General features: G+C 39.6%; 1 long non-coding RNA gene across 1 annotated transcript in view; it reads right to left on the bottom strand.

The window, feature by feature from the left end:
• Positions 1-13,954, bottom strand: part of LOC106998804 (uncharacterized) — a 123,248-nt gene that overhangs the window by 55,902 nt on the left and 53,392 nt on the right. The window contains exons 3-5 of the long non-coding RNA XR_013418377.1: positions 12,358-12,672; positions 11,349-11,404; positions 11,098-11,233 (exon numbers count right to left, since the gene is read on the bottom strand). This is a non-coding gene — a long non-coding RNA (uncharacterized LOC106998804). The remainder of the gene's footprint in view (positions 1-11,097; positions 11,234-11,348; positions 11,405-12,357; positions 12,673-13,954) is intronic.

Genomic DNA, 13,954 nt, shown 5'->3' on the forward strand with positions numbered 1-13,954 from the left:
TATATGACATTCTGGAAAAAGCAAAACTACAGAGACAGTGAAAAGATCAGTGGTTGCCAGGGAAAAGAGGAATGAATAGGCTGAGGATTCGCAGGGCAGTGAAACAACTCTGTATAGTACTATAATGGTGCATACATGTCATTATACATTTGTGTAAATCCATGGAAGGTATAATACCAAGAATAAAGCCTAATGTAAACCACAGACTTTGGGTGATAATAATGTGTCAATGTGGGTTCATCAGTTGTAACAAATGCACCACTCTGGTGAGGGAAGTAGATAATGGGGAAGGGTACCCACGCATGGGGACAAGAGAGCATGTGGAAAATCTCTGTACCTTCTGCTCAATTTTGCTGTGAACCTAAAACTGCCCTAAAAAATAAAATCTACTAAAAGAAAGGAAGGAAGGAAGAGAAAGAGGAAGGAAGGGAGGAGGGAGAGAAGGAAAGCAGGAAGGAGAAGCCAATCAATTATCAGATGGTTTCACTGTAGAATTCTACCAAAAATTTAACACCAAGTTTACACAATCTCTTCCAGAAAACAGAAAATTACAGACTAGTGTCTTTCATTAACTTAGCCACAAAATCCTCTAAGACAGTAGAAAATCAAATCCCACAATGTGTAAAAAGAATTATACACCATGACCAAGAAGAATTTAGTCTAGCTATGCAAGAGCTTTTGATATGCAAGAAGTAGAATTTTTGTTTTTATTTTTGTTTTTTTGAAACGGGATCTCACTCTGTCACCAGGCTGGAGTGCAGTGCTATGATCATGGCTCACCGAAGCACCGTGCCTGACTAATTTTTAATTTTTTTAGAGATGGAGGGTCTTGCTATGTTGCCAAGCTGATCTCGAATTCCTGGGCTCAAGTGATCCTCCCTCCTCAGTCTCTCAGAGTGCTGGGATTACAGGCATGAACAGGCCTTAGAAGTAGAGATTTTGATAAGGCATTACAGAAGACTCATTCTTTGTTCTAGGAAGGCCTACCAGAAAGGTCCTTGGGTATGCAAGTCACAGGCCATAATGAAAACAGAAATAGTTGAGAGTACCACTCAAGGAAAAAAGAATGCTCAAGCCGAGATGAGAAAATGTTATCTATGTTATAGGACAAACTGATTTTCTGCAAACACCATTTCCTTTGGAGGCATGTTTCCTTTTGGATTGTGGTTTTAGACTAACTGTGCCTAAATACTACTGTTGGTCCTTGTGCATTTTTGGTGGAGAGTTAATCAAAGGCAAAAAGGACCTGTTTTCATGAAACACTTTGCGATGGTCTGGGCACAGGTGGTGCAGCTTCAGGGCCCTGGCAATGATGTGGACCCAAAAGTTAGAAAAGGGGCTGATTTCCCTGTGTGACTGCTGCACTGGGCCCAGCATCCCTTTGGCTCCTAGGGGATTTGTAGCTTCAGGGAAAAAGTATATTCCGTGAAGATTTTGGCATTCTTATAATAGGCACTATTATCACAGGCAAAGTGGAGGCTGCAGATGTGGACTCAGGGAAGCTGGAACATGAGAGAGAACACAACAGTCCCATGTGATGATTGCTCCTAATGGGCTGGACTGTGGGCATGCATGAAGCCAGGGCCCCTTTCGAGAATCACATAACTTTCTGTGGGAATTTTGCCGGAAGTGTGAGCCACTGGAACTTTGAGTTACTCAAGTTATAACTGCAAAGAACTTAAGATTTTACCCCATCCCCATGAATCCTTCCAGTGGGCATCTCGTTTTTTCCCTTCTCACTACCACTTGTGGTCTCTCCAGCAGAGGAGGAAGAAAAATCACTTACCATTAAATTAATCTCTGCAGAGATGCATGCTGATCTCCTATCAGGTCAGCCTTTGAGAATGTTATTATCAAACAAAATACCTCTCATCACTGTCTGATGAGATTTGCATTTGGATTACTCCATAGTTAAAAGGCTTTCAAGAAAAATAACTGATAAAATTTAATGTGGTAGCCAGCCTCCAGATGGCTCCCTAATGACTCTTGCCTCTTGGTGCTCATTACCTTCCTTGTATAGTTCCCTCCTACAGTGTATCAGGGTTGGTCTGTGCAACCAGTAGAATCCAGTGGAAGTGACAATGTGTGATTTTCAAGGCTATGGCATTTAAAACATTCTACCCCATCCTTGTTTTCTCTTTGATCTTTCATGCTGGGGAAACCAGCTACCATGTCATGAGAATACCAAAACAGCCCCATGGAGAGATCCAAGTGATGAGGAAATGAGGCCTCCTCCAACTGCCAGCATCAACTTGCCAACCCTATGAGTGAGCCCATTTGGAAATGGATCTTCCAGCCCCAGTAAAGGCTTTTGAAGACTACAGCCCTGATCAACATCGTAACTGCCAAGTGATGGATTAACAAATCTCATGGCAGACCCTGAGCCAGAACTACCCAGCTAAGCTGTTCTTGAGTTAATGACCCTCAGAAACTTTGTGAAAAATAAATTGCTGTTCTTGTTGCAAGTTTTAGGATGATTTATTAAGCAGCAATATTTAACCTATATACCTAATTTATATCCACATGAATAAGACAATTCAACAAAGTAATCCTCCCAAAATGAAGAAAAAGACTTCCCGCACAACACATTTTATCTTCTACCTTTAGTCAACTAAAGCAAATTTCTGGTACTTTTCAAATTGAATCACATTTTTGTCTCCACTTCAAGACAACTGTGTTCAAAAATATAAAGTCTGGGTCCAAAACACCCACCATAGTACCATATAGGCAGCTAGCTAGGCTGCAAGGACTGCTAAATTAATTTCACAAAGCAGGACAAAAATTAGTCTAAACAATGTCTATGGATAAACAACATCATTATACTCAATTATCTGACTCAGACAAATAGCCAAAAAATCTGACAGTAATTTGATTTGAAAAGAGAACTATGATAAAATGCTATTATTAAAGAAAAACTAAGTGGCATATTTTCTAAAGCAAAATATCCACAGAAACAAACACATTCAAAATATTGAAACTCCAAGGAAAATGCTGGCCTTCACATAAGGTGAAGAGTTTAAATAAATCTCAGAGGACTAACTGCAACGTTAGAGGCAAATCAGGATGTGATGAGTAGTGCAAAAAGAAATCACCAGAACCCGAGATAACTACCCAAGTTTTGGAGGATCTCAAAGATGAGATCATGTGTTGTCATCATGCGTGGCTTTGTATTGTAGTGTATGCTTCATGTGTCTGTCTCTTAACCTAAATGGTAGCTTTTAGAAGGTACGGACTCAGTACCTAGCTGAATTTACTGCTCATAGTAAGTGCTCTAGTCTGAGTTCTTTAGAAAAAAAAAATGAGTGTGAGGCAAGGCTTATGGACAAGTGTAATCCCAGGGCAACAAGAGAAAAGGAAAAGACAATTGAAGAAGCAGAGGATGGAAAGCAAATGTAAGATAATGCATTGATCACACTGGCTACCATTCCAAAACAAGCATTGCTTGACTCCCACTTGGCCATGCAGGACATGTCTGGACAGGCTATATGGAAAAATCATAACTCCGAACAGTCCACTGCAGGGAGAAGTAGAGAGGGAATTTATCTGCTAGCTCCATCCTGATTCCTATTTCTCCCTAATCAAGATTTGCTCTATGAGGAGTGGATTCCTCTAAACACCCAGGCTGTGGCCACTTCAGCAGCCACTAGCAGCTAGTCTTCTTTGTAGGACTTCATAGAAATCTAGTAATGCTAAGACAGGCCAGAGACTCTGAGCGTTAGCCTCAGGTAAGAGAAATGCATGGGCCCACATAGAGTTCTTCACCACAGTAGCTATGGCAAAGCCATAAAAACACAAGGCTTTAGAAGTCAAGTAAGACTGAAAGAATGCATTTGATATAGCCATTGTTGGTAGATATCTGTGGCTAGACCCTTCCTGTAGTCTGAATGACAAACAGGAAAATAACAGGTACCCAGTATAGCTTCAAATTTCAGTTTTATCCAACTTAATACATAAATCTAGCTTATCTGTCAACTCCAACCAGCTTTTACCCCACACCAGCAGGGCATCATTGTCTCCGAGATAGGGCTGAGAAACCAAAAAAAAAAAAGTATATTGTCAGTCTTCTATCAAAATTGATCTTTTTAGGAACAACCATCAGGTTTTGGTCAAATTGCTCTTCTCAAATCTTCCCAATGTTTCAGACTGGTTTCAGAATCCAAACAATCCAGCCATCTCCTGAGTAGCAGCCCAGGTTGATTCATTTTATGCAAATTTTTAGTACATGAATTGGAAATACTAGTAAAGGTACATTTTGTGAATAAAATTTGAAATAATTCAAATTTCCTATTTTTAAAAGAAATTGCATAAGTTTGAAGCTGGTAAATGGTATTTATATTATTGCCATTTATTGGATCTACTTTAAATGGTAAACAAGCAAACCTACTGTCATTTTTCAGAATGAGTCATGAATTATGTGAGATACTTTAAAACATATACTCACAATGCATCTTCCTGGTATTTTGCTAGTGTTAATATCATTTTACAGATGAAGAAACTGAGTCATATGGTTGAATTTTGGGTCTCAAAGTCAAAGTCTTCAAACTCCAAGTCTTTTCCATTATATTACATCCATGGTTTCATTCCTCCCAACTTGGTGTTATGATCACATGTAATAAGCAAACTTGATCTTCACACATCACATTAATAAAAACATTGGCTAAGCCTGCAAGATTCTACCCAATTTGTTCCTTTAAGTTGATTTTAAGCTAGTAATAGATATTCTTTTTATAGTATGGGTCAACTATACATCCATTTATCTACTCTAAATGTCAGCAAGACATTTCTCTCCAAGTTCACCATTTATCTCCAAGAAAATAATAATGGCAATAACCACAAGTATTTTTTATACCATAATATATATGGTATATATAACCATAATATTTTTCATTTTTTGAGTACCAGGTACTGCCTTGGAGTCTTCACATACATTATTTCATTTAATTCTCATAACAGCCCATGTAAGGCTGTACTATCGTCATTTTCATTTTATAGGTAAGAAAGCTGAGGCTCAGAGACATTAAATAATTTGGCCCAAATCACATAGCTAGCAAGATTATACTTAGTTCTGGACCCAGATTTTTACCATTGACCCAAAGTATGTTATGTTTGCAAAGTACATTATGTTTGCAAAGTACATTAGAATTAAAAACAAAAATGTTTGTATTATTACATGTGCATTAACTCATTTAATATTTATCACAGCTCATTTTATCATTATCACAGCTCATTTTACAGATAAGGAAACAGAGGCTCAAGGAGTTTCGATGTCTTCCAAGTCAAAAGATATCTTTTCTTATAGCTATGAATGTCAGAGCCGGGAGTCAAAGCTCTAGACTCCTTGGTCAGGGTTCTTTGTATGCAGTTTCTCATTAGAGACTATCAAATGCTTGGCTGAAATCAAGACTGTCTGTATTCAACTCATTATTTGCTAATCTATCATCCTAGAAACACTATCTAAAAATTAGTATCCACAAATCCTATTAAATAAAATATCACTTAGAACAGTTGTGTTCACAAGTTCCTGCCCTCTGAATTAATGAGCAAGTTCTATCTTCATGGTTGTAACTGTAGATTTATGCTGCGGCCCCAGGCAAATTTCAGAGAAAAGAGAGATATCTGAGAAAATGATAAGATCCTTAGAGTAATACTGAAAACAGGAGTATAGCAATAAGGGTCCTCAAAATCGCTGACATCTTAAAGAGAAATTAACGAGAGTATTAGAGAAGGGAAGATAGGACCAGGAGGTTAGAGATGAACAAAACAAAACACCACACAATGAAGGCACCTCGACACACTAATAGAAATACAAAGAAAGTTCTCTTGAAAAGTTTCTGATACCTCATTAAAATAATGGTTTATTTAGTAGGATTTGGTTTGACCATATGTAACAGAAAGACCCAAAGTAACAGTGGAAATAAGATGAAAGTTTATACCTCTTTCACATAATAGAAGGCAGGAAATTGGTAGTTCAATGCTAGTGTTAAGGCTTCATGGTGTTAGAGGCCCAGGATCTTTCTACATTTTGTTTTGTCATTTATGGCTTCTATTCTCAATGTCACCTCATGTTCCAAAATAGCTGCTGGAGCTCCAGGCATTAGGTGTACAATCCAGGCAATGGGAAAAAATAAGCGGAAAGAAGGATCTACTCTCTCCTTTTAAAAGAGATTTTCCCAAAATAACTCACAACACTTCCATTTTGATCTTTTTGAACAGAGAATCCACCCACACCTGGTTGCAAGGAAGGCTAAGTCCATTATTTGGGTGTATTGCCTCCATATAAATGCAAGATTCTGTTCCTATGGAGGAAGAGAATGGATATTTGAAGGTACAACAACCAGGCTCTGCCACAAATGGGTAAACGATAAATATAACAATAATGAGAATATAATAATTTACTTGAGCTACCTCATCAAAGACATCCACATCAGGATATTCCAATACCGTAAGTAGGTATCATAATACATTTTATATTTATAAAATTTTTAATGTAAAATCAATTTAGGAACTTTTGTAGTAAGAATAATGAGAATAGATTGGCTATGAAGCAAAAAATAAGAAAGCTAGTTTTGTATACTAAAATCACAATATTCCTCTAATCTGGCAGTTGGCTTTTGTCCTCAGGCTATGGTGCTGGACACATATGATAAGAAACCTTTTACATTTAGTGTCATCCTCATTCTCAAATTGTTACACGACAGATTTCTTACATTGAACTTGTAGCAGCCTGCTTTTCTAGTTAAATATATTCATATTTCAAGCAAGCACAGCTCAAATTTCAAGAGAAAACTCTATCAAAAGTGACATTTAACTCCTATACATTCAAAATACTGCATAGAAACTAACCATTCACCTCTTTCTAAAATCATATGGAAATATGTGATTAAAGTGAAGGAAATTTTGAAAAATTGAGACGTATGATGCATTCCTATGCAAAAATAATTGTTTTTCTAATAAATATAACTTTTTTTTTTTTTTTTTTTTTTTTTTGCAGAGATCCAGGGGTCTCACCACGTTGTCCAGGCTGGTCTTGAAATCCTGGCCTCACACAGAGAGAAAGGAATTTTTAGCACAAGACACAGTGGAGCTCAGGATTGGCTAAACTCCCATAGTATTCATGGCGGCCGCCTGCGGGGGCCCCAGCACGGCTTGCAGGCCACCTCTAGCTTTCTTCGTACCCCAGTCCCGGCCTCCCTCCTCCTCCCCTGCAGCCTGGATAGGTGGATACCTGCCCTGACACGTGAGGCAAGCTAAGGCCTGGAGGGTCAGATGGGAAACCAGGTCCCAAGGCAGCAAGACCTCGACAAGCCCAGCACCCTCGGCCCTTCCCCCCCCCCCAATTTTGAACACGTGTAACTGACAGTCTGCCCGGGCTCCCTGGGGCACACGCCACAGCTCTCTCACTCTGATACTGCATGCACGCAATGCTAGCTGCCCCCTTCCTGTCCTGGGCACCCAAGTCTCCCCCGACCCCAGGTCCCAGATATGCTCCCACCTCCACCTCCTGCCCCATTCACCGCCTCTGCTAGTTCCAGAGGCCTCCACGCCCACCCAGTCCTCTCCCATCGCCCACAAAAGCGGGGGCACAAGGGACGAGCTTAGCTGAGCTGGGAAGAGCAGGGTGACAGTGGGCGACCCAGGATTCCCCCCACCTTCCCAAATAAAGATGAGGGTACTAAAGTTGTCTTGGTTTTTATTTTATTTTATTTTATTCTTTTTCCAGTGTACTAGCTTGTCTTTTAAGAAAGGGGATCTTAAAAAAAAAAAAAAAAGACAAAAATGATTCTAAAAAAAGCAACACCCACACCTGTGTCTGTATACAGTCAGCTTATCTTGTGTTCAGTCGTTTGATCTCTACAGAGAAAAGTGGAAAATGCTGTATCAAGGGTGGGCTTAGCTGTGCCTTTCAAATACAGATGTGAGAAGATTCAAAAAAAAAAAAAGGAAACCCTGGCCTCAAGTGATCCTCCAGCCTTAAATGATAATAAAATAACTACCTTAATGATAACAAATAATTAACATTTATTAAATGATAATTATGTACCAAGAGGAGAGCTGAGTACTTTATTTATTCAGTCATAAACTATAAGAGCTTCAGTGTGTTGTCTTAAAATTTTATGCCTTAGGCTGTATCTTTCATTTATCCCTTTCATAAACATTTGTCAAACACTTATTAAGGTGCCCAGCCCTATATTAAAAGATAAGGATACAGATATAAAGGAAAGAGACTATCCTAAGAAAGCTCATAGTACTTAAAAAAAATGAACAAGGAGATAAATAAAATTAGTATATTCTAAATCCTGCATGTACTGGCTCTGGACTAGACCATCTTGGTTCAAAATCTGGCTTATGAGTGTCTCTCTGTAGGACTTGAAGCAAATCACATGGTTTCTCTAGGTTTCAGTGTCCTCTGCTGAAAAATGGAGATTACCAAATTACTGAATGAGATAATCCATGTGAAGCACTTAACTCAGTGTTTGGCACAATGTAAGTACTCAATAAGAGTCTGTTGTAATTATTATTTGCTTGTGTAAATGATAGCATCCAGGGGCTAAAGGAACACTAGAAAAGACACTGAACTCAGACATGAAGTTGGGGAGACATTAGAAGGAATGATAGCTAAGTGGAGTACTGAAGGATGTGCAAGTCAGCTATTTCCCCCAAGTTCTCCAGCTTTCCAAAGGCAACCTTCTCTTCAATGCCCAAATGACAATAGCCTGACCTACATCCCTGTAAAAGCAGAAAGTCACATCTTTCATTTGGTTACTTTCTCAAGTATAGCAGTGAAAACCTGAGGAATGATGGCAAGTTCTGCAAATTCTTGGGATCCCCAAGACAGATACTGTTACTGGATTATTGCACCAATCCGTGCACAGCATCTCCACTCAGACCTAACCCCTTGCCGTAGACTCTTTCTGCCTCCCCAGTGTCATGTAGATCCCAAGCAAGGACATAGACCTCTTCACTAATGCCCCCAAGGCACATCTAGGAGGGGCCTATCCCCTTAAATAAGGCTGCACTAAAAGATTTGAAAGAATAGAATACCCCTTGAAGGCAACCTATTGCATGACTAAAAGTGGTTACTTTGAAAGCCACAGCCCAAACACAAGTTGACTCTCTCTACCCGACTCCCACAAGTTTTTCCTGATAGGAGTGGGGATCAGCTGCACCCTCATCTGTAGAAATCTTCAGACCCTTCCATATACCAGAGGACAATCTCAATTCCCTCTTTGCTCCCAAGATACAAGGATTAATTGCCTTCACTCCATTGTCCAAGACCCTTTTCTTTTTCACCTCAGGATGGCAGAAACATGAGAACCCAGTTCCTTCAGGGTGAAGCTGCCCTCATCTCAAAGACACACCCAGGACAATCACTAGAGTGAGTCTTTAAACATTTTTCCAAATCAGGGCTGTTCCTTCGTAAATAGCTCCTGTGTAGGACACCTACGGTCCAGTTCATCTAGCTTCAAGCCGGTCTATATCCTTATCACAGAATTCTATTTGTCTTGAGGGGAAAGGAAGTCCAGATGTGTGATCTTCCTGCCATGGTTCCCAACCTTGAAAGGACACCGCTTGAACAAAAGGACACGTAATTCCACTAACACAATCATTTTCACGTAAAGGATAGTCTAAATCCAGATTTAGGTAATTTTTTTTTCATTAACTTGCTAAAACACTACATTTATGTTATTAAACAATAGCTTACTCTAAAGCTTTTGCATTTGAGATTATTACTTTACATCCTGGGCTTCCCCCCAAAACATGGATAGGTGTTTGCGCTACAAATATATTACTAAAAGAATTCACTCAAGTTGTCCACACTAAAACAAAGGGAAGTTTCACCCCAAAGACAAATGCTTACCTGTCTGCTTTCCACCAGATTATGTGTTAAGGATCCTTGCTGCTTTTCCACAAGTGTATGCTTCAGTAGTTTAGAATGGAAATAGCCCAGAGCATTTTAAAAGCAGTAAGGAACTGTCTTATTAAAAGGCATTCTTTAGCATTCTACTATGGAGCACAACAATAGCCCTTGGCCAGGAACTCTTTGAGGAATGTTAGACATATAAAGTAAAGCCCTTGTGGTGGTTAATTTTAGGTGCCAACCTGACTGGATGAAGGAATATCTAGAGAACTGGTAATGGATCATTTCTGGGTGTGCCTGGAGGAGACTTGTGGGTGAGTCAGTAGACTGACCAGTGAAGATCTGCCCTCAATGTGAGCTGGCACCACCCAATTGGCTGGGGGCCCAGATAGGACAAAAAGAAATCTCCTCTCTTCTAGAGTTGGGATACATTCTTCTTCTGACCATGGATATCAGAACTCCAGGCTCTCTGGCTTTTGAACTTCAGGACTTATACCAGTGGTCCCCCGGGTTCTCAGTCCTTCAGGTTCAGACTGAGAGTTAAACATCAGCCTCCCTGGTTCTGAGGGCTTTGGACTTCGACTGAGACGTGCTACAGGTGTCCCGGGGTCTCTTGTTTGCAGATGGCCTGTTGTGGGGCTTCTCAGCCTCCATAATCATGTAAGTCAATTCCCCTGCTAAATCTCCTCTCATATAGCTATATCTGAATCTATCTATCGATTTATCTTTCTTTCTTTCTATTTATCTACTTAAGAACACTGATAAATGCAAAGTCCCTGTCTAGAGAACAAGGAAAACCACTTTTTGGATAGTCAAAAACTATTTGGTATTCAAATATATACCCCAAAAGATTCTCATTAACATTACTCAAGTAATGATTTAAAACTCAGTGACTCATTATCTTCCCAGTATTATGCTACAAGAGTTTGAGATCAATGAAAAGTACCCACACTAAAAACAGATCACTTTCCTCAAAGACTCAAAAGTATTACAATTTATCAAGGCACAGCTTGACAAAAGAGTCACAAGTAAGAACAGAAGTTTGTACAGCAGAAGTGTGTGAACTTTCAAGGATAAATTATAAATGGCATTGCAGTTTCCACATCGGCCTTTTGTAATCCAAAGATCCAGACACCATGTTGAGAGGACACTCAAGCCATGGAGTGGCCCATGTGGCCAGAAATTAAGACTCTTAGCCAACAGCCAGCACCAACTTAACAGCTATATGAGTGAGATACCTTGAAATTGAATGTTCCAGCCTCAGTCATGTGTCCAGATGATGTAGCCACAGCTGACATCTAACTGCAAACTCATAAGAGACCCTTAAGCGAGAACACTCAATCAAATTACTCCAAAATTCCTCACCAATAGTAACTGTTAGAATAAATGACTATTGTAGTTAAAAAAAAAAAATAAAGAACAGAACAGAACAGAGGTTTGAAAAGAGAAAGTTTCTTCTTCAAGTAGGTAAGTAGCTTGTTCTGCTTACTAACTTTGTGATCTTTAGCCAATATATTTAGCTTCACTGTGCCTCTTTTTTCTCATCTGTAAAATAGGGCCAGGGGTACACATCACTAGGTTAATGAAGATAGTGTTTGTCAAGGATCAGCAACAAAGCCTGGTACATAGTAGGCAGTCAATAATTACTATACCATATTGATTCTAAAATGCACACTTATTTTCACATTTTAACATCTCTGAAATTGAAATGGATCTATATTGTGTTATGGTTTAATGACAGTTTTTTCTCTTTCTTAATGTGCATAAAATAACAGTACATCTTATAGTCAGTGGCATCTTAAGTTGATGAAATGCAGTAATTTCTTCTCTCTCTTACTACTGTATCCAAGAACATATTTTACTCCCTCACAAACCTGACAAGTAACACAGAAAAAATAAAAGCAGCACTATAACAAGTGGTGCCTTACAACCATTTAGAATAATCAAGAACAATTTTTTCCCATTTCACCTGACTATTTCACTTTTAGAGCTGTGATAAGAGCAACTGAGATTTTTGTGACATAACAGGATTGTTTAAAAGATCTCTTTTTGCCTTTTTCACAGACAGGCCTTGTTTAAATTTAAAAAAAAAAATTAATTTTGACCAGACGTGGTGGCTCACGCCTGTAATCCCAGCACTTTGGGAGGCTGAGGTGGGTGGATCACCTGAGGTCAGGAGTTCGAGACCAGCCTGGTCAACATGATGAAACTCCATCTCTACTAAGAATACTGGCACACACCTGTAGTCCCAGCTACTCAGGAGACTGAAGCATGAGAATGGGATTTGCGGTAAGCCAAGATCATGCCATTGCAGTCCAACCTGGGCGACAAGAGCAAAACTCCGTCTCTAAAAAAGCAAAAAACAAAAAACCTAATTTCTAACTCTATGTGTTAGGGTTCTCCAGAGAAATGGAACTAGAGAGGAGATAGATAGATAGATAGATAGATAGATAGATAGATAGATAGATAGATAGATTTATTATTAAGAATTGGTTTACATTATGATGGAGGCTAAAAAGTACCGTGATCCACCAACTGCAATCTGGAGAGCCAGGAAAGCTGATAGTGTAGCTCCAGTTAGAACCTGAAGGCCTGAGAACCAAGGTGTAAATCCTCATCCAAAGGCTGGAGAAGGTGAGATGAGATGTCCCAGCCCAAGCAGGTGGGCAGCAAGAAAAATGGTGAATTCTTCCTTCCTCCCCCTTTTGTTCTCTTCACGCCTTCAACAGATTGGATGATGCCCACCCGCATTGGAGAGGGCCATCTACTTTAATGAGTCCATGAATTTGAATGTGAATCTTACCCAGAAACATCTAGAAAGACACAACAGAAATCATATTTAGTCTAAGCACCCTGTGGCCAGTCAAGTGGACACACACAATTAATCATCTTACTCTAGATAACATAATTCTATGAGAGAAAATAAATTCTCCTTATTTAAAAATGTTTCGTTTATACAATACTGATTGGTTCTGCCAAATCATCTAGTATTTTAAGCATGTTGAGTTGTTTCGGCCCAAGTCCTAGTTTTAGAAATGATTCATATGATTCACCTGTAATCCTAGCATTTTGGGAGGCCGAGGTGCAAGGATCACTTCAGCCCAGGAGACCAACCTGGGCAACATAGCAAGGCCCCATCTCTTAAAAAAAGTATATATATATATATATATATCTCCATCACCTTCCATAGTTACCTGGCCGGGGGCAATGGCTCACACCTGTGTTCCCAGCACTTTGGGAAGCCGAGGTGGGCAGATCACTTGAGGTCAGGAGTTCAAGAACAACATGGTGAAACCTTGTCTCTACAAAACTACAAAAATTAGCTGGGTGTGGTGGCATGTGCCTGTAATCACAACTACTCTGGAGGCTGAGGCAGGAGAATTGCTTGAACCCGGTAGGCAGAGGTTGCAGTGAGCCAAGATCGTGCCACTGCACTCCAGGGTGGGCAACAGAGCAAGACTTCATCTGAAAAAAAAAAAAAGGAAAAGAAAAGATGAGAACAGCCATGAATGAATGCTCACAAACACACCTAGGTCACCTGTCCCCTTCTTCCTGGGATGCCCTTTCTCTTTGTCTTCCTGTCTATCTTTTGCCTCTCAATCTATTCTCTTTGCCTCTCTATCTATCTCTTTGGCTGTCTATCTATCAAGAGCCATCTACTGAAACAAGACATTATAGAACCTAAGAACTGGACTGAAACATTTCCTGATATGCCCAATCCAAAGTCAACTTCTTCTCAACAACTTCATTACTATATGAATAAAATAAGAGAACCCAAGTAATCACAAATGAAAATGTATACTGACTAAGAAATTAGACTTTCCCTGAAACTTGATCAGTCTTGCCCTGTCACCATTCCTGGAAAACAATGAGTTCTTGATAAGTGTTGAATGAATCTTTACCTTGCTTCTCACTATCATTCTACTTTTTCTAATATCTTCCCAGGTATGTATAGCATTTTCCTTTGTTTACTTGAGCAAGCAACGGCAGACTCTTCAATCTCCAGGCCGTATTTACTCTTGCCATGCCCATCAGAAGCCCAATGCCTACCTCCATCCTCCTTTTCCCTCCTCACCCCCAGACTCTACAACTTCA

The sequence above is a fragment of the Macaca mulatta genome, chromosome 6 (genome assembly GCF_049350105.2).
Source record: "Macaca mulatta isolate MMU2019108-1 chromosome 6, T2T-MMU8v2.0, whole genome shotgun sequence".
Lineage (NCBI taxonomy): Eukaryota > Metazoa > Chordata > Mammalia > Primates > Cercopithecidae > Macaca > Macaca mulatta.